Source organism: Pelodiscus sinensis, chromosome 1 (assembly GCF_049634645.1).
Source record: "Pelodiscus sinensis isolate JC-2024 chromosome 1, ASM4963464v1, whole genome shotgun sequence".
Classification (NCBI taxonomy): Eukaryota; Metazoa; Chordata; order Testudines; family Trionychidae; genus Pelodiscus; species Pelodiscus sinensis.
The window spans coordinates 263,237,072-263,258,228 of NC_134711.1; the positions used below are offsets into that span (position 1 = coordinate 263,237,072).

The following is a 21,157-nucleotide window of genomic DNA, read 5'->3' on the forward strand; positions in this document are numbered from 1 at the left end:
ACTCAGTACTATTATTTAAGGACTGAGATTCCACATTTGTTATATATTTAAAAATGTGGGTTCTAAATGCCTAACTCAACCATGAAAATATTCTTTTGGTTGTTTTACAGAAATATGCTATGTTAGTAAGAGATTCTATCCTCTATTAGGCAGGAAGAGGTAATTTAATACACCTCTTATGAAAACATTTCTCATTTGGAAAGCCGTGAAAGTTACAAAGGGTTTCTTTCAGGAATTAGTTTTAATATCTGTGGTGTTTGCAATATTGCCTTACATCAATGGTCCACAGACTTTGCAGTGTCATGCCACCTCTTGCTTTTGTCTGCACGGTCACTGTCCCTCCTCCCCTGACATCGGTGCTGAGAATGGGTGTGGATCTGGCACAGAGGCTGAGAACAGAGCAATGGCCAAGGAGTGAGGCTGGAGGCAGGGCCAGAGCAGCGTTGGGAGCCTTCACAGGGGGCTGGACTGAACCTACCATGCCCCTTCAACCGTTCTTCCACACAACTCATTCATGAGTGTGAACTACTGTCTAGGGCTTTATGATTTAGAGGTTGTAAGACTGAATTCTGACAAACCTCTTACTATGTTCTTAGTTACGATTTTATGATAGAGACATCTGATTTATTGCAAACATTATAGTAAAAGATCACAAAATGTATCTTATTATTCTTAACTATGTAACTGAAATCTCAGAACAGTCTCAGAAAAATTCTGAAAATAAAATACACAAATAGCGATGGGTGAATAGATGATTTCTGATTTAATAAAATAAGCAGGCAGTGCCAAAACCACCAGTCTCTCTTTTCACAGAATGGTTAAGCACTCCTTTGGCACATATACACACATAACAAACTCCTTAACTTTTCTGATAACTATACCATATTCCAAAGCTGTGCAAAAGATGGCCTACTAGGTGGATACACATCCCACAGTGCAGTATTGTGGGAAGGCAGAGCTGATCCCTGCACTTCTTGGGATTCCCTCATAGCTCTGTGAGCTCTCCATGCTGAGGAAGATCTAAACAACATAGGAACCTCTCCAGCCCTCCCCCTCCAGCAGCAGTTTGCCTGCTGCTGTGTTCCTAACAGTGCAGAACAGAAGCATTCCAACGATTTGCTCTTTGTTTGTTCCCAAAATGGAGCAGCTGATTCAGCGGTCAGATAATTCCTGGAGCTTTGAAAGGGCAAAGCAACAGATGTCGCAAAACACTGAGCACAGCCATTACAGAAGGCATTGTGGATGCTGGCAGAAGCCGCTTCTCTTAACAAAACAAACAGCAGAGTCCACCCTGGCTGTCTGTAAACAATAAAGGGAGGGGGAAAGAAAAAATGTCTCTTGCAAGGTTGGAAGTTTTTTGTTGCCAAAATTGGGCGTTTTTCCTGACAAAATCATATTTCAGTATAAATACTCTCACTGTTTTGTCACCAAAAGGCAAGTCCTCAATGTCTCATCTTCTCCTCTTTATATGACCCTTCTGCCCCCTGAATGGCTGCTCCTGTAGGTTCTCTACTGCCACTCTAGACTATGTGGAGGAATTCTTTTCTGCTTCTCTCCGGAATGGGTTTTGGCAAGCCACTTCGGCCTCCCACAAGGGCCCTGTTGTCCTAGTCTACTCCATCACAGAAAGGTAGATCAGCTCAGATAAAATAAAGATTCACTAATGCATTACAAAGAATTTCATCCACTAATTTATATATATCACTTCTTGTAGCACAGTGGATTTGGATATCTTCCATTCAACCACTGACCCAACGCTCTTCCTACGTAGCTTACCAACTCTGATGAAACCAAAGCCCCAGGTGACATAGCTACAAAGTAATGATTTTATAGGAATGCCACTTTTTATTAACAGCAGCTGGTCATTGACAGTGTATACTTTATTAGGAGAACCTGGTGATTTATAAAGGAAACTCACTCTTATGCCAAAGTGCAATGTAGTTTTCCCAATGCCATTGTGCTATGTTCTAAAAGCAAAAATAACACATGCATTTGCAATGGTATTCAGAATCACCTTTATAAATTTATATGATGCCTCATGGGGGCCTCCTTTTGTAATATAGGCTGTCATGAAACCTTGGTGAAAGAGTCTTACCTTGCATGAACTTCCAGGAAAATAATTGCAAGGCTTGGTGTAAATTTACTCTGAAACAACATAATAACAAATAAAATAAAGCAATTTTATTAAACTGAAAATTATTAAAGAGTATGCATCTCCTTCATCTGTCCAACAGTAATATGGAAGAATCCAACAAATAACTAACCAAAGGAAGGCTTCATAGGTGCCCAGTTACTGGGGTTAGAATGAATAGTTCAAGCATTTAACAGATGAATTATCTGATGGGCTAAAACCTTGCTAAATGATTTTTATTACTTTTACATTAAGCTCCTTATGGGAACATAAGCACCCTACAAGGCGGCTTCTTGAATCTGAGGCTGGGAGTATCCAGTATTCCAGGAAAGCATATTACTGCAACACCAATGGAGTAGACTATGTGTGTGTCTACATTATATGCAATTTTCATTTTGAAGAGACATACTCAATGTTGACCAATATATACTGAGCATATAACATATATATAATGTTACAAAAGATGTGAGTAGCAGAGTTAGGAACTAAATTTATACTTTCTAAATTCCATAATCACATCTTATCAATATGTAATATTGGTACCACATATATTAATGAGCATTAAGCGCACCGGCCCCAGGTCTTCCCACATCCCAGCCAAGGGGGAGGGTCTGAGGCCACCCCATCCTCAGCTCCCAGGAGGGCTAAGACAGGAAAGGGCCCAGCTCTCCCCAGGCGGCTGGGAGGGGAGGCCAGGTCAAGGCTGTGCTGGGCCTGGCTCTCACCCCGGCCACTAGGAGGAGTCAAGCTGAGGCCACACCAGCCCTGGACTTGTTCCTCCCCTCCACTTCTAGGATGGGCTGGGCAGAGGCCATGACAGCTAAAGCTCCCCCATTGGTTTCTGGGATGGGGACAGGAGGGCTGGGGCCACAGGCAGCCCCAACTCTCCACGTGGGCCCTGGGGATGGCCAGGCTGAGAGTGTGTGGGACTTGGCTCCTGTGGATGCAGAGTGCAGTGATGACATCACCCTGTCATCCCACAGGAATTTTTTTTTTATATAGAGAGAGTGAAATGGTGTATCTATCTATCTATCTATCTATCTATCTATCTATCTATCTATTAATTACACTACTTCAATTGCGCTCTGCCTATTAATAATTCACTTATGCTATGTTTCCCATCATGCTTTTCAAAGCAGAAGTTTGCTTTGGCAGCAGAAAATAAGAAATTTGTCAAACATAACATACATTACTGTTCTACCCCCAGTACAATTGAGGAAGTGCCATCACAGATCAATACAAAGATAAAGAAAGAAACACAAGAAGTTAAAGAATTTGGAGGAACTGGTGGGTTGGATTTCAGTGTCATGTAGAAAGTTGTAACTTCTAAAATCATCCAATAGCTGAATTGTGTAACTTTTGGAGCACACCTCTGTGTCAGGTGAATGCAAAGCTGGTTGTTGGTTATTGAAAACTAGAAGCATAGTGAATCTTTTCCCTTGTACTATGCTATTGTAGCAATAAACCTGACTGACATTGGTTATTTGGTCTCTTGAATATGTTTCATATCAAATCAAAATCTGGTCAAGCAATTGACTGAACAATTTATCAATACCACACAAGCTTTGATCAAGGTGGAACCCTACAATTAGAAGTATAACTATTTTAGCACAAGTAGTTGGAAGGGCTGGAGATTCCAAATACAATCCCATCTGAGTGTGTAATTACATATGCCAAGAAGTGTTAAGTGCAATCCCGAAAAAGGGATGCCATCTAGATGTAGCCAGAAGTTATTCCATCATCTATTGAGACCATACCAGCACAGATGGTTCAACATCACCACAGACCACTGGGTCCGGGAGATAGTAACAGCAGGATACTCCATCCCTTTTGCATAATGAATAGGCAAATATGCAAATAAAACATTACCAGTCAGGCAAAAGTTTGTAAATGGATTTGCTAGTCCACAGCATAAAAAAGGTTGGGAACCACTATTCTAAGGCGCTAGAGTACCATTGTTGTTTTAAAAGTTTTTTTTTTTAAGTTACAGACTAACACGGCTGCCCCGCTGAGACAATTAGAGGTTTCTAGTTATCAGTTCTGGAACAGCTTTCCAAAAGGCGTGAAAAGGACCAAAAAAACCTAATTTGTTTCAAGTCTGAATTTGATAAGTTTATGCACAGGTTGGTATGATGAGATTACCTACAATGGTATATGGCTCATCCATGACATCTGCGAGCCAGTATCTACAACAGTTGGAAATGGTAAGCTAGATGTAGAAGTCTCTGAGCTAGTACAAAAAAATTCATTGCCAGTTGTCTGGCTGAATGCCCAAATTCTCAGGGCCATAACTGAGTATGGAAACTATATGGAAGGCCATGAATTCCCACTAAGCTGGGGGTAAGGTTGCAGGAAGGGCTGAGGTTTCTGGTTGGGAGTGCAGGCTCTAGAGTGGTCCAGAAATGAGAAGTCAGTGTGCAGGAGGATGTTCTGGGCTGGGACAGAGAGGTTCAGAGGGTAGGAGGGCAATTTTGGCTGGGGCAGGGTGCATGGTGGGGGGGTGGCTCTGGTTGTAAATGAAGGCTCTGGGGTTTTGCTGGGGATGAGATCAGATTGTCAGAGACCATCTTTTCCTTTTCCTCTGTAGTGCAGGACACAGAGCACTTGTTCATTTGTACTAGAATAAATGGTTAATTCTCTGTAATTTGAAGTCTTTAAATCAAGACTTGAGGTTATAAGCCTATTACAGGTGTGATAGGTGAGATCCCGTGGCCCGCAATGTACAGGAGATTTTTCTGGCCTTAAAATCTATAAATCAATGAGATATAGAATGATTTTAATCTCCGTTTATAGTATCAAAATAAAATATTGATCCCATTATCATCCTTTTGCTTAGGCATCAGGGGATCATCTGATCAGAAGTGAATTTTAATGGGTGTCAATAATAATAAAATATATGCTAAACTTCCTGCATTTTATTTGTATTACTTAACTATGACACTGAAGTTTCATCTCAGTTCACCACCAGTTCTCTAATTGAAGAGCAACATAATAAAACTGAAATGAGAAGATTTCCCTGTTTTAAAGCAGTGGCTATAGCTCAGTACTCCAGGAGTGTGTGACCCAATCTCCTGCTCTATCGCTGCTTGAAGCCAATGCCAGTTTGCAATGAACAGAATTCCTTTGGGATCCCAAATATGGTAATTTGTATAGCCCTACTGTTTGAACAAAACATCACCTTGGGCTAAAAACTAGTCTCCCCATTAAATAGTTTCAAGAGGACTAATTTTATGCACCAAAACAACCCCCTTTAAATCATGCACTTTGTTCCTCCGTGAGTGTTTTGCAAGCACTTTCATTTGTAAAGGAGATGAGGAGAGGGAAATTAAGTGTGAAGCTGGCAATTGTGAGCAGGCCTCACAATCATACACACTGACTACATCCAATCCAATAGTCACATGCAACATCAAACTGAGCTTTTCATAGAGTGTGAGCATAACTACTTGGCAATCTTTTGTGACCAATTGCACTGGATAAGCCAAGCCTAATCATCATATATCCAAAGTGTTCTCTTGTTGCTGGAGAAAACAATTAAAATCATAGCTTGCACAGAGTTTAAGCCACCATGGTTTTACATCTAAAGCCCAGGATATGGGTTGCATCTGACTTGACTGGGGAGCTAATGCAATTTTCCATCCTGGCAGACGCTGCAACAGGCCATTCCTACATCAATAGAAAAGCAATATGACTACTCTTCTTATTGCTGTCTGCAAAAAGCCTGCAAAGAAGACTTTCTGGAAGCCAGAGATTGTTGGAACGTGAAGACACTCTACCTATGCCTGTTACCCTACGTCTAGGTGGAGATAGTGTAGCCTCACAAGAGATTCTGTTAGGTGGGGGAAACTTTACACTGTGGTCTGCAGGAATTTGGCTAGTCTGTGGTGCCATAGTGTTACAAAGTTTCTGGGCACCCTCAAATCTGCCCTAAGGCATTCTCTGGGACAGTTCTGGTCTGGAGATAGAAGAGTCTTTTTGCATTTTTAATAAAATTATTAAATGGAAATCTTGGACTAAATGTTCATAATTGTACATACATAACTGTGGTAATTTCACATGTAAATTATGAATTAGATCCAGATGCTGAGTACCATTAAAATCAGGCCACTTTCATTTAGGTGCCTACATATGGATTAATATGTCTAGATTTAAGACTCAAATTTTGATGGCCTTTACATTTTCATTGGCCACAGGTAAATAGATGGGAGAAAAGGTAAATCATAGAAATATAGAATTGAGAAATAAAACAGGATGTTACAGCAAATAGTGAAATTGTTCTATATAAAAGCTCTGTACTTAATGTTGTTTTAAATATACATCGACTAAATCTTTTAAAAAAAGTCTAACCCTATTAATTATGCAAAAGCCATGCACACTGTATCAAGTCACACAAGGACAATTAATTGTCTAAATCTGAATTCCATGCTCACCCATTTCTATTCCCATTCTATGAAGCAGACTCCATGAAGCGGACAAAACTGAGACACTGCAAAAGTGGAACAGGCAATATATAATCAGATTATCTTTATGCCTCACAACACAGTAACAACATTTTACTCAGGCTTTTGTCTTTAGTCAATTGAAGAAACAAACTTTCTGTAGTTTTATCACAAAGATAGATTGCTATAAAATGTTAGCAAGAACATTTCATTTTCTCTTTCTCTTAGCACCTTTGCTGTTGACCTTTTGTACATCTGCTTGACATTTTCATCCATCTGCCTTTAGCAGTAACACTAACACATTGGTGATTCATAAAGATGTTCTAAAACAGCCTACCTGTCAATCTTGTACACAAGAACATGAAAGTTTATCCTATTTGCCATTTGTTCCTGACTATTTCACTTTTTATTTGCAAAACATACTCCCTTTCTTGAGCTCCACCACTTTTTTTTTCTTTTTTCATTTAATTATGTTATGCTGTCAAAAGCATATTTGATGGATCCCTCTACAGTGCTTACTGTATGTCCTGAAGTCTTACGACATTTTTTTCTGTCAAGAAATAGATTCATTTGTTTCAAAATGTCAACTAAAATAAGTCTTACAAATAGCTATTTTTACTTTGACAGTGTTTAGGATTTAGAGGATTAAGAATCTGAGTTGTCAATGTTCTCTATATACACTCTTCTTTTGAAAAAATGCAAATTAGCTGGGTTTTTTTGCATTAATTAAAAAGCATTAAGTCACAAATGTTCATATTTAAATATATATATATATACAGCTAGAATCCATCTGTGTCACATTTTTCTATCTAAACCATAAATTGTTATAATGCATTTTCAAGAAGCAGTCTGTTTTCTCTTGCACCTTATGGCTGCTGGGAGTCTTACAGAGGGACTTTGTGTGATATTATACAATAGTAACTTGACACAGAAGAATATGCATATTTGAAGAATAAATCTTCTCAGATACTCACAGAAATAACCTGAAATTTATAATAATCCTTGCTTTACCATTTAGTCTTGCTGAGAGCTAAGGTACATTACACTTAGAATCCTACTAAATTCACAATAAAAAGCACATCACATACCATGCAATCTGGTCTGTCCCACTCTGTGAAATCTTCTCTTTTATGTGCTTTTACCCAATACTGTACAGATTTAATGGGGGAGACCAATGTTTTTCAAACAGGATATGCTGACCCAAAGGAGAGTTACAGGGTGGTCACAAAGTTATTTAAGTAGGCCCACATTATTACCATCATTACTTCCAAACTTCCTTCAGAGTTGGGTTACTGGAGAATGGTGGCTGTTAGAAAAGAACAGGCTACCTAGAGGCGGATGGGGTAGAAGGGCACCTTTATTGCTGGTACTTGTTCCCTCTCGGATCCCTCCGACCTGGGATGCTAGTGAACAACAAATTAACCTCAAGGTAGTCCTGTGGCACCTAAGGCTAAGTCTAGACATAGTGCTTTTCCAGGATGCCAGAGACAATCTGGAAAAGCAATGCCATGTCCAAGGAAAAATTTTGAAAAAACAGACGTGCTCTTTTGCTATCCCTATAAACCTCATTCTACAAGGAAGAAGGGATGTGTCAAAAGAGCACTTTTTTCAACATTTGGCACCGTATAGATGCTTCAAATTTCGGAAAAGCCTCTTTTGAAAGTAAACCAGAAAAAGATACACAATTTGAAACTAACCAAAATATATAGAATCATGAGCTGTTGTGAACAAAATCCACTTCATCAGAAAATCGGTGTAATCAATTCATAACATAATTCATTGATCATTTCAATAAATGATTTTATTTACCAATAACAAATAATATGCCTTTTTCCCACTTAGATTGCTAATTTAATGATTAACATCTGTCTTCAATACCACCTGAATTTCTTCTTCCTTTCAGAGAGGCTAATGGAGTGTCCTTATGAGAAGAAACAGATTGACAGCATTTTGAATAGCTGTTCCTTAAGCTTTCAAAAATTGGCATGTGAAGTTCAGTAGTCCTTATGAACTGTCAGAAACTACCTGACAGTATGTACCCCATATCAGTTTTATTTTGTTATCTATTTGACCAATACAGAGCAAGAATTTATTTTGATATTCAATAACATGTATTTCAGTTCGGACAGAGGCTCCAACAGATTAGTTTCCCAGATAAGCCCTGGTTTAAGAGTAAAAGCAACTTTTAAAATGCTGACAGCTGACAGCTTTAGAGTCTCTTTTAAAACATTTATTAGACACTACTTGCTGGTGATTTGCTGCTGTTCAAAGCACAAACAACTTTCATTATAATGAAACAGGATTACGGTTTGATTTGGCCCAAGGCGAATATGCTGACTAGCGTTCTTGCTTTCAACTCCAGTGTCTTGAATTTCACTCCTTGACACTAACCATGTGGAGGAGCTGGCAAATGGCCGCAGATGTGTTTCACTTCCTTCCTTTATTATTTCCATATTATGGGAGTTTGGAGACAAGTTTTGTTCCTGGAAAAGGCACCCTGTTGTGTTACCTTAGCCCATTTGCGACACCAGATGCTCTCCACCCTGCCCAGTAAAACATACAACCTCTTTTAAATGTATACCAATGAAGTGTGTTCTATTATTACTAATTTGTTCCTCTTCCTCGCCTACTCTTTTTGTGCCAGAGATAGGCTGGAGGGTTATTTTGCTCTTCCTCTATGTGGATTTTGAAGGAATCTAATCTGACAGATGCTGTAAAATGTTTATGTTTTAACATCATGACATATCAGATAAGAACAGGGAAAATACTAATTAATATAACATTAATTCAGTTACCCTATACTAAGGTTTCTCAGACTTTCTGAGAGTAATCTTGATGTATTTTAAAGTAGAATTGCTGGTATTACCTGTTCTGATATGTATACAGGCAGTCCCCGGGTTACGTACAAGATAGGGACTATAGGTTTGTTCTTAAGTTGAATTTATATGTAAGTCGGAACTGGCTCCAGATTCAGCCGCTGCTGCTGAAACTGACCAGGGGCTGACTACAGGAAGCTGGAGGCAGAATTGCTCTGCCCCCAGCTTCCTGGAATCAGCCACTGATCAGTTTCAACAGCGGCTGAATCTCGAGCCTGGGACAGAAAAGCTGGGCTGCCAGGTAGGTCCCTGCAGGACCAACCCGGCAGCAACCCAGCTGCTCTACACCAGGGTCCACAACAAAGCCTGGTCTGCTGGGCAGGGGGGCACACTAGCTGCGCCCCCCCCCCCCCAGCAGACCAGGGACATGGGGAGCAAAGCCGCAGCGGCGGCAGGGTGCCGCGCCTCTGAGGCTTTGCTCTGGCAAAGCCTCAGAGGCGCGGGACCCCTCCGCCTCCCCGGCTTTGCTCCCGGTGCCTCTGGTCTGCTGGGGACCGTCTCCAGCAGACCAGGGACACCGGGAGCAAAGCGGCAGCGGCGGCGGGACGCCGCGCCTCCCCGGCTTTGCTCTGGCAAAGCCTCAGAGGCGCGGGACCCCTCTGCCTCCCCGGCTTTGCTCCAGGTGTCTCTGGTCTGCTGGAGACGGTCCCCAGCAGACCAGGGGCACCCAGAGCAGCTTTTCTCGCCCCGGAGGTCGAGGTGGTGGGACCGCTGCGCTCTGGGCGGTTCTGCTGCCTGTGAGCTCCGGGGCGAGAAAGCCACGTTCGTAAGTGTGGATCCGACATAAGTCGGATCCGCGTAACTCGGGGACTGCCTGTACTCAATAGAAGCTTAAGAGTAAAGATACTTATTATCAGACTGAAGGAACTTTAGGAAATCTATTTTCTCAGGGCTTCATACTGCAACTGACTGTTTATAAGACAACATTTATATTTCTTGGTTAATGGAACTTATCTAGCAACCTAAATGAAATACTAGAGCTGGTCCCAAAAAAAGTCATTTCTTTCTTTCAAAACTAAATTATTTCATATAAATACAGTTGTTTCAATGAAAGTTTACTCAGGAAGTTTTCTCAGGTCAAGGAGGGACTTTGAGAGAGAGATAGACACACACATGAATCTCAGGATAGCCACATATTTAGGGAATTTGGGGAGGAACATGGGAAACACAGGTTTAGGTCCTTATATCTAGTCAGACAAAGGTAGGACTTGAGTCTCCTCTATCTCCTGTGAGTGCCCTGACCACTTAACTATTCTGCGGTGACAAACACCAATCTCTCTAATGTGCTCTTTATTGAAAAGTGATGCAAGATGGTATTTTTTATTCTGCAGCAGAGCAAAAGTACATTTTTAAACCTTAGACTGTTTTGTGAAACAGAATCATTTTCTCTCAGTCAACCCTCAAGTATACCTTCAACAATATGTGTTTACTAAGGTTAAGGTTTAGGGTTGATTTTTTTTTCTTTTTGGTAATCCATGACAAATAAGTGAGCCACAAAACTGGCAAAAAACCAACTCCTCCTAGTTCACAAGGATGTTCTGGTTCATGTATGAGTTGAAGCACTGCAAACCCTTTCACTCCTATCCGCTCCCCTCATTACAAACCCTTCAGATCATCTCCAGAGGAGGAAATATGTTCTTATATTTAGGCCACTGGACTGGGCTTCAAGAGTCCCAGATGATATTCCTGAAATATTCAACAAAATGTCATAATTTTTTTTTCAGTTTCATTTCCTGATCTGAAAATTTCAGGTAAAATATATTCCCCCTATGAGGAGAAATTCAATTTGAACAAACGTAACTGTAAAAATTGCCATGGGATGCACTGAAATAGGGATCATGGAAGTGACTTTTGAAGGTACACTGCTAGATTAAATCAGTCCATATCCAAGGTAAAAGCTACAGCATAACCTGCCTTACACAAGATGATGTGACAAGATGTGTTACAGTACACAAAGATACTGAAAAAATTCCAGACCCAGTTGCAAGAACTCAGATGTGATTTCTCAGTTCCTAAGTGGACGATAAGAAATGACAACTCATTTTTGTTGGGTATTTTGTATCTTTAGTAGAAATGTGAGTTGCCGTCTGATTGTTCTGGAACCAACAGCATAAACAATTTAAAATAACACAAAAATTGAAGAAAGTGGTAGTTTGTTAATAATGATTAGAAATTGTGGAAAAGTGACAATGGAAGCAAAGGGACACAAGGAAAAATTTCTGGGTTAAGGATAATAATGATCTTTTAAATATATAAGGAACAAAAAATAATCTTGACAAAAATAGTGGTCAAAAGCTAAAGAAAAATGGCAAAATTATCAATAATAATGCAAAAAAGGCATACCTATTTAATCAATATTTCTCCTCTATATCTGAAGAAAAAGCAAATGATATTTACAATCTATTTGAGAGAGTATGTGCATCTGCTTGTGTGTCTATCTGTCCATCTATGAGTCCTTTTGTTCAAGAACCCCTCTTAAACAGTAGGAGCTAGGAGCACCATATTTGGTATACATCACAACTTAAAGCAAGGTCAGGATGTGGCTGTGCCAGGACAATGGGATGTACATGAAAGGTGACTGTTTCTCATCAAATGGAAAGGGAAGGGTTTGATCGCAGGGAGAGTTATACTTATGAATGACCACCTGGGGTAGCAAACATGGGGGGACAGTTATAGCCCAGAATAACCAAAGGGGGCCAGCTACTGGCCAGAAGCACAGCCCCTGCCCTGAGCTTCTTCTCACCTCTAACCCTGAATCCTACACCCCCTATGCCTTTGTCCTCCTGCCCTGAGCCCCTCTCCCCCAACATGCCCAAATCCTTCCCTGACTCTTGCAACCCAAACACTCCCATCCCCAAAGGACCCAACCAACACCCAGAATGTCTTCTAGTAACCTCATAATTTGGTGCTGATAGTCTTTTCATTTTGCCAATATTTCTGGAGAAAGTTTAAAAGAAGCTACCAAGGACAGATCTTTTTTAAAAAATCTGCAGGTCCAGATAATTTGTTTCAAGTGTTTTAAAAGAGTTGGCTGATTAATCATTATCATTAATCATTAATGTAGATTTTCAATAAGTCTTGGAGAGCTAAGAAAGTTCCAGAGGATTAGAAGAGAACTAATCCTGGCAAATATATATAAAAAAGTAAACTAGTAGTTCTATCATCTTGGCATCAGTCTCGGGGAAGATAATAATGTAATATCTGATATGGAACTCAATAAATAATAATTAAATGAGGATAAAGTAATTAATGCAGATCAAAATAGATTTATGAAAAACAGATCCTAACAAACTATCTAGATATCTTTCTTGATGAGGTTATAGTTAGCTGATAAAGGTAACAGTACTGACATGATAACTTAGACTTCTCTGCTAAGTTTGAATTCTTACCACAAACTATTTGGATTAAAACACTAGAACTAGAATATAACATTAATCTGGCACACAGTAAATGGGTTAAAATCTCGCTAACTGATATGTCTCAAAATAGAAATATGATACTACTTACATCCCCAAGTATCTCTTCTATCTGAAACCATCTTAAGCACCTCGTTGGCTCTTTCCACAGCCATTTTAAGAAAGTGAAGACATTATAAACTAATGTAACCCTCTTTTTCCTCCCTGGGTTACTTGGGAGCAGGTCACACTCACAGGTGTGCCGGGGTGCCTGATGGTCTTGACATAAAAGGAGATCCTGAGTACCCCAGTGATGATGTTGTTTGGTTGGGGAAAACCTATCCACCTTCTTGCTGCAGTTCCTTGTTCATAAGAATGTACAGTGGTGGTGCCTCCACGTGGCTGACCCTGTACACACTGGTGTGCCTTGAAAGCCTCCAGGAATAAACTTATTCCAGCAATAAACTGGATCTAACTCCAGAACAACAATTACAAATCATAAATAATATACATTTAATAGATTGCATTAGAATGAACAACTTTTACTTAACTTAAAGAAACAAGCTTTAACAAATTAACAGTGAATAACATCAAATAACAAAGTACACAGAAGTAAAAGGAACTTATCTAGCTGCCAATATTTATTCCACCCCAGTATGCACACCCCTGGATTCAGAGTCCCAGGCTCTTGCTTGCGTGGGGCGCTTGAAGAACTTCAGCTGTAATGGAGATTCTCTGTAGGTAGGCTGTATGTGGATTCAAGCTATGCAGCAGCTCTGGTTCACTGGGTTGGCCTCTCTGCCTCTCTTTGAACTCAGAGTTAGTCTGTATCTCTGAGGTCTGTCCCAGGCAGCATTTTCCCAAAGATGCCCAGTTACTCAGAGACTCCTTCTGTGTGCTGGATGCAGACTAGCTTCTAGACACAAGTACAGCCAAAGATCCTCCCCTCTAGGGCAATTAGAAGTAGCCTGCTAGATCCCAGTTCCAAAGGCTCCAGGTCCCAGTCTGTAACTGCCACATAACAGCTCCCAAACTGGATCAAACTCCTCCACAGCAGCCTACCTCCACAGACTGCTAAGTCTTCTTCCATACACGTGGAGAGACTCAGATCTCCCACACAAGAGTCACTTCTTTCCTCTTTTTCCCAAGGGCTCATGGGAATTTTAGTCTGTGCGGCTGGATTGCAGCACACAGGATCTTCCCAGAAAATAAGCAGAGGCACCTTTAGTAAGGGGACTACACTAACAAATCAGATTTTAAAACAGCTAACCTGGGGTTACTAGGACTATAAGAGAGAAACTTCAGAACTTTCATTCATGCCTAAATTTGACACTTTACAAATGGGCCTTAATAACGATGCTAATTACTTTACACATTACAAAGACAGCTTCCCCAGCTATTGATAGTCCTAGTAACTCCAGCTTAGCCATTCATTGACTTACAATAAGCTATTTCCTCCTTCCCTCTCCCTCTCCCTCTCCCCACCTTCTGTTTTAAAATCTGATTTGTTAGTTTATAATGCCTTCACTTTCTTCATTGTATTCCTTTGTTATATATGATAGAAATGTAGCCGTGTTAGTCTGGTGTAGCTGAAGCAAAAAACAGGACTATGTAGCACTTCAAAGACTAACTAGATGGTTTATTAGGTGATCAAATAGTGGATCTGAGGAAGTGGGTCTGGCCCACGAAAGCTCATCACCTAATAAACCATCTTGTTAGTCTTTAAAGTGCTACATAGTCCTTTTTTTTGCTTTTGTTATATATGGTCATGCCAATTCTCTTTCAGAATATGATCTGAAGAAGTAGGTCTGGCCCACAAAAGCTCATCACCTAATAAACTATCTTGTTAGTCTTTAAAGTGTTACATATTTTTTTTCCTTTTGTTTTACCAAGATCAGACTAACACGGCTACCTCTCTATTACTTATCCTTATCGGTATGGTTCTATCACTTATGAAGATTCTTATTAACCAGGACATTCTTCCTCTTTTTTTCAATTATAGCTAATTTATACAGCAAGCCCTCCATCCATAGCATGTCATAAATTTTTTCAGCATCCAAAAATAGAGCTATCATAAACTCTGTTCCCCATATAATTGGGTATTTCTGTTTCTAATCTTGCAATATAATCAACAGTGAATCTTCTTTTCCTGAAACCACTTTGTAAACAGTTTACAAAAAAAGTAGTAGGCATTCTTCTGTCTCAAGAGACCATGCATATGAGATTAATATATCTCATTTATCATTCTTTCTATAATTTTGCCCACACACAACATGAGGTGTTAGGTCTATATGCATCAGGCTTTGCACATACTTTGCCAAGTTTTCCTATCATTATTTGCCTTCTGTAAACTGACATTCCTTTTCCCCACTCAGGGTATGTCTACAATGAGGAGCTATTTTGAGATACTGGAAGTATCCCAATATAGCTATTCTGCATCTATTGAAGTAGCCCATTATTTAGAAATAGATTTTGAAATAACATGTGGCTTATTTTGACATCCCGGTAACCTTCATTCCACAAGAGTTAAGAGGAATTTCAGAATAGCGAGTTATTTCAAAATTTGGCACTGTATAGATAGCGCCAAATTACTAAATAAGCCCTGCAATCTGTATAGCGCAAATTACATAACTTATTTCGAGCTAAGGGTGCTGTGAAGACACACCCTGAAAGCCCCTCCTAAGCATTGCATTATCCATGCAGCCTTTAACTTGCAATGAATTTTTACTGTTGTCTATATCTTTTTTGAGTTTTTGTATAATTTTTCTTTCCTTATATCATCTTTATATTCTACCCAGGTATGTAAAAGCTCACAATTTCCTTCTTCTTTGTTCACCAAACCCTTTAGTTTGATTGCATCACTATTCACTTTTTAGAATTCTTTTTGCTAAAATGTTCACTTTCCCCTAAGGTAAAACTTCCAGCTTTATCATTTACTATGAGACCAGCCAGAGTAAAAACAAGTTTATATATCCCATTCATTTTAACGTATGCTTCTCAGAAACCTTGGAACCTGTATTCGTTTTCCACAATATTTTCTCCAACTGTTTCTTTGCCTTTTACTAATACTTTTTGCCACTTCTTTATTTCTTTTATAGTACATTGTGTCCTCGCTGTTCATTGTACGTTTTGCTTGTTAGTATGCCTTATTTCCTGTTTTAATTGCTGCTTTACCATCTTCATTCCACTAGGGAACTCTATTTCTGAGTTTGTGGCAATTCAATGTCTTACATTTAGCTTGGCTGGCTTTTAACTCTCTTTAGTATATTATCATGAAATGTCTCTAGATTATCTTTTATACAGATGGTACCAAGATGCTTAGCACATTTACTCTTAAATACTTGCCAGTTTGCTTTTCTAAGGCTGTAGGTAGGAAGTCCTTCATTGGTTTCAACGTTACCTTGTCCTTGACATGCAATTACCAGGGACTGGGAAGTGATCACTTCCCATTCCATTTTCTTTATAGATTTCCCAGCTGCATTTACTTGCTATATTGCTTGTTCCAATTTCCAGATCTAAACGTGAAAACATTCCATTAGCTGATTTACATCTAGTAGACTCTAGTATTCAACAATAACGTGTTTTGCATGTCTATGAACTGTTGCAGGCATTTGGCTTTATGATCAGTTTTCATACTTCCCCATAATTCAGTCTGGCTACTGAAGTCTTCACAGATAATATACAAATCTTTGGCACCCTTAACTAACTCTTCCAATTTTCCATTTTCTACTTTTTTACATGGATTGTAAGCATTATAGATTTGTACAAAGCTGCTATTATTCTGCAAGGGATCTCAAGAGTATAATACAAATAAATAAGTTCTATACATCTATGTCAATGTAACTAAGACCTTTTTTATAAATACAGATCTGAAAATCTGGAGATATCTGCATTACATCCACGGACGATGTCTGCAGATAGCAGATTGGATATGGATATATATATTGTATTGATGCAGGGCTCTTTTTATAAATATACCAGTACCTCCCTCTTCTTGTTGTTTCTCTGTCACATCTGATTACATCCTATCCTAAGACTCTGACTATAAGTTCTCACTATGCTTCTTCTACTCATCAAGTTTGTTTTTCATTTCAAATCAATTTTATTTAATTTCTGACCATGTGTTGTTACATAATGTGTGTTCCACAAACAAACAAAAAACCCCTAAAAACAACAAATAGTCTGGTAGCACTTTATAGACTAACAAAACATATAGATGATATCATGAGCTTTTGTGGACACAACCCACTTCTTATGATACCATCTATATGTTTTGTTAGTGTTTACAGAATAAACTAAAAAAACAACAAATGGTCTAGTAGCACTTTATAGACTAACTCGGCTACCCACTGAAGCTTCCCAAAAAAAACCCAAAAAAAACCCCCTTTTAGAATCATGTTCAAACTAGGTTATTACCTTCATGTAAAAAAGCCTGAATGACTCTATAGGATATGTGCACACTGGCAGTCTCTTTTCTTCTGCTTTTGTTATAAGTTTTGCACTTTCAATCTTTTTCCCTGTCTATAAAATGCAATTAATCACTTCTATCATGCATGTTATATATTTCTCTTTGCCTAAAAGCAGTAGCCTTTAGGTGCTTATATGGGTAGTCTTTAGGTGCTTATAGACAATTTGTTTTTCCTGTTACATCCCAGCTTGGCTTTCCCCTGGATATTTTTATATCCACTGCCTCTTCTTGTTTCTGCCCTCCCATTTTTTCCCTTCTCTCTCCCCCTTTCTTCCCTATTTATTTTAGTTATGGACATCCAACACTCTGGTTATCTGAAGAAGTGGGCTGTGCCCACGAAAGCTCATGATACCATCTGCATGTTTTGTTAGTCTTTAAAGTGCCACCAGACTATTGGTTGGTTTTTAAGTTTATAAAACTAAATATTATCTAGCTGTTAATAAAACTTAGCAGAAAACCAAATTGTATATATATCAACAAAAAAGCCTGTTAGTTTTAGCATATATAATAGCATTGTCAGTCTCTGTTCTCTGTTTCATCTCCTCCTGCCAAATACATGCCCATTTCTAACAAGCACAACTAGCAGCATTTTGTGGGCAACAAAATGGCAACAATATGTCCTTTCCACTCAGGGTCTTAGTATCAGTATGTTAAACTTAGGGTACGTCTAGACTACAGGATTTTGTCGACAGAAGTTTTGTCGACAGTATCTGTCGACAAAACTGTCGACAAAGAGCGTCTAGACACATTCAGTTCTGTCAACAAAGCAAGCTGTTTTGTCGACAAAACCCTGTAGTCTAGACACAACCCTACATGCAATAACACCTTCTGTCGACAGAGTTCTGTCGACAGAAGGTGTTATTGCATGTAGGGTTGTGTCTAGACTACAGGGTTTTGTCGACAAAACAGCTTGCTTTGTTGACAGAACTGAATGTGTCTAGACGCTCTTTGTCGACAGAAGTTTTGTCGACAAATACTGTCGACAAAAGCCTGTAGTCTAGATGTACCCTAAGTTTAACATACTGATACTAAGACAGAACTCTGTCGACAGAAGGCGTTATGCCTCATAAAATGATGTATACCAGCGTTAACAAAACTGCTGAGTTCTGTCGATGTTATGTCGACAGAACTCAGTAGTGTAGACGCAGGTATAGTTTTGTCGACAAAAGTCCACTTTTGTCGACAAAACTCTGTAGTCTAGACACACCCTGAGTCTTATGTGTGCAATGTGAATTTTTTTTATTAAAATGACATGTTTAATATACTGCATCAGAGTTTTACACACACATCTACATTTAACTGATTTTTTTCAATTACAGCTTTCTTAATTTGAAAATTAAACTGAATTAGAGCTTTCAGAAAATAAAAGACCATAAGCACTTGATGGGCATTTCATTTTTCCTTTCTGGAAATGTACATTTATGTTGTCAGTTAATTGACTTCACTCTGAGAATTCTTTAGCTTTTATTTCAATGTTCTTTTTTTCATACCTTGCCATTGAGCCGCTAATCCTGGAACCCATAAGCAGAGAGGCAATTCTTGATTTAGTCTTAAGTGAAGCACAGGATCTGATTAAAGAGGTGAATATAGATGGACTGCTTGGTAATAATGACCATAATATAAGGGTATGTCTACACTACCCCGCTAGTTCGAACTAGCGGGGTAATGTATGCATACCGCACTTGCTAATGAAGCCCGGGATTTGAATTTCCAGGGCTTCATTAGCATAAGCGGGGAGCCGCCATTTTTAAATCCCCGCTGCTTCGAACCCCGTGCAGCGCGGCTACACGGGGCTCGAACTAGGTAGTTCGGACTAGGGTGCCTATTCCGAACTACCGGTACACCTCGTTTCACGAGAAGTAACGGTAGTTCGGAATAGGAACCTAGTCCGAACTACCTAGTTCGAGCCCCGTGTAGCCGCGCTGCACGGGGTTCGAAGCAGCGGGGATTTAAAAATGGCGGCTCCCCGCTTATGCTAATGAAGCCCGGGAAATTCAAATCCCGGGCTTCATTAGCAAGTGCGGTATGCATACATTACCCCGCTAGTTCGAACTAGCGGGGTAGTGTAGACATACCCTAATAGATTTAACATACTTATTGTAGGAAAAACATTGCAGCATCCCAAAATGGTACCGTTTAATTTCAGAAAGTAGGATAACATAAAAAATAAGGAAGTTAATTAAACAGAAGGTAAAAGGTAGTGCCAAAAGGGCAAGCAGTATGAAAACTTTTTAAATGCACCTTTCTAGAGGGTAAATTTAAATGTATACCACAAATTAAAAACAACATAGTAGGAAAACCCAAAAAGTGCAACTATGTGTAAACAACCAGGTGAAAGAAAGAAGCAGTGAAAGACAAAAGAGTGGAAATTAAATATTAGTGAGGAAAATAGAAATGAGCATAAACTCTGGCAACTGAATTGTAAAAATATAATTAGCAAGGCCAAAAAATTTGAAGAACAGCTACCCAAAGACTAAAAAAAAACCCCAACAGCAAAAATGTTTTAAGTATATCACAAGCAGGAAACCTGCTAGCTGACCAGTGGGCCCCTGGCTAACCACTGAAGTGGCAAAATTTGCAGCTGATACAAAACTACTTCTGCTAGGTAGATCCCAAGCAGACTGCAAAGAGTTACAAAGAGATCTCACAACAATTGTATGGGTGGGCAACAAAATGGCAGATGATAGTCAGTGTTCTTTGGAAAACATCCCAACTATACACATAAAATAATCTGTTTTAAATTTGCTGTTACCACTCGAAAGAGACCTTTAAATTAATGTGGCTATTTCACTGAAAATATAGAATCAATGTGCAGTGACAGTCGAGAATGCTAACAGAATGCTGGGAATCATTAAGAAAGCAATAGGTAATAAACCAGAAAATATATTACCTCTATTTCAGGGTTTCTCAACCTATGTGTCGGGACCCAAATATGGGTCGCCATTACATTTTAAAAGGGTCACCAGGTGTCTCCGCAGGTGGCTCTTAAGGAGATGTTCATACATTTTTTGAATTGCCCTGGGACACCAAGTCTTCCTGAAAACTATTAGGGTTAGGGGACAGTTTCTCTTTCAAGTAAAGATTATACATTTGGGACTTCTCAGCTTGGGAAACAAAGGACTAAGGGCGGATATGACAGAGATCTATAAAATCATGACTGGTGTGGTGAATGTAAATAAGGAAGTGATATTTACTCTTTCCCATAACACAAGAAAGAGGGCTTACCAAATGAAATTCATAGGATGTAGATTTAAAATTAAAAAAAGGAATTATTTACGCAATGCACAGTCAATCTGTGGAACTCTTTCCAGAGGATGTTATGACGACCAAGAATATAACAGGGTTGAAGAAAGGATGTGATCAATTTATGGAGGATAGGCCCATCAATGGCTATTAGCCAGGATGGGGGCATGGATAGTATCTCTATCCTTTTGTTTGTCAGAAGCTGGGAATAGCTGACAGGGTATGAATCACTTCATGATTACCTGTTCCATTTATTCCCTTCAGGGCACTGGCATTGGCCACTGTCAGAAAACAGGATCATGGCTTATATGGACCTTTTGTCTGACCCAGTATGGTTGTTCTTATGTTCTTAAATACTATTTATTGTTCTTATTTCAAAAAGCCTACTGTGATCTGCAGTGAAGGCTCAGAATAACAGAGTGATTATTCTCAGCTGCAGTCCCTAAGAAGAATATTTGTACATGTAAATATTGCAGTATTTCTGAAGGGTAACCTGCATCTGGAAATTAAAACAACGACAACAAACAAACACCAACAAATAACATTGTCTCTTTACAGAAGGAGTGGGGAACCTCTAGTCTGCAGGTTGTCCACAGCTCGTTAAGTTA

General features: G+C 39.3%; 1 long non-coding RNA gene across 1 annotated transcript in view; it reads right to left on the bottom strand.

The window, feature by feature from the left end:
* Positions 1-2,095: 2,095 nt before the first annotated feature.
* Positions 2,096-21,157, bottom strand: part of LOC142827090 (uncharacterized) — a 170,574-nt gene continuing 151,512 nt past the window's right edge. Inside the window, exons 2-3 of the long non-coding RNA XR_012901497.1 lie at positions 6,559-6,614; positions 2,096-2,145 (exon numbers count right to left, since the gene is read on the bottom strand). This is a non-coding gene — a long non-coding RNA (uncharacterized LOC142827090). The remainder of the gene's footprint in view (positions 2,146-6,558; positions 6,615-21,157) is intronic.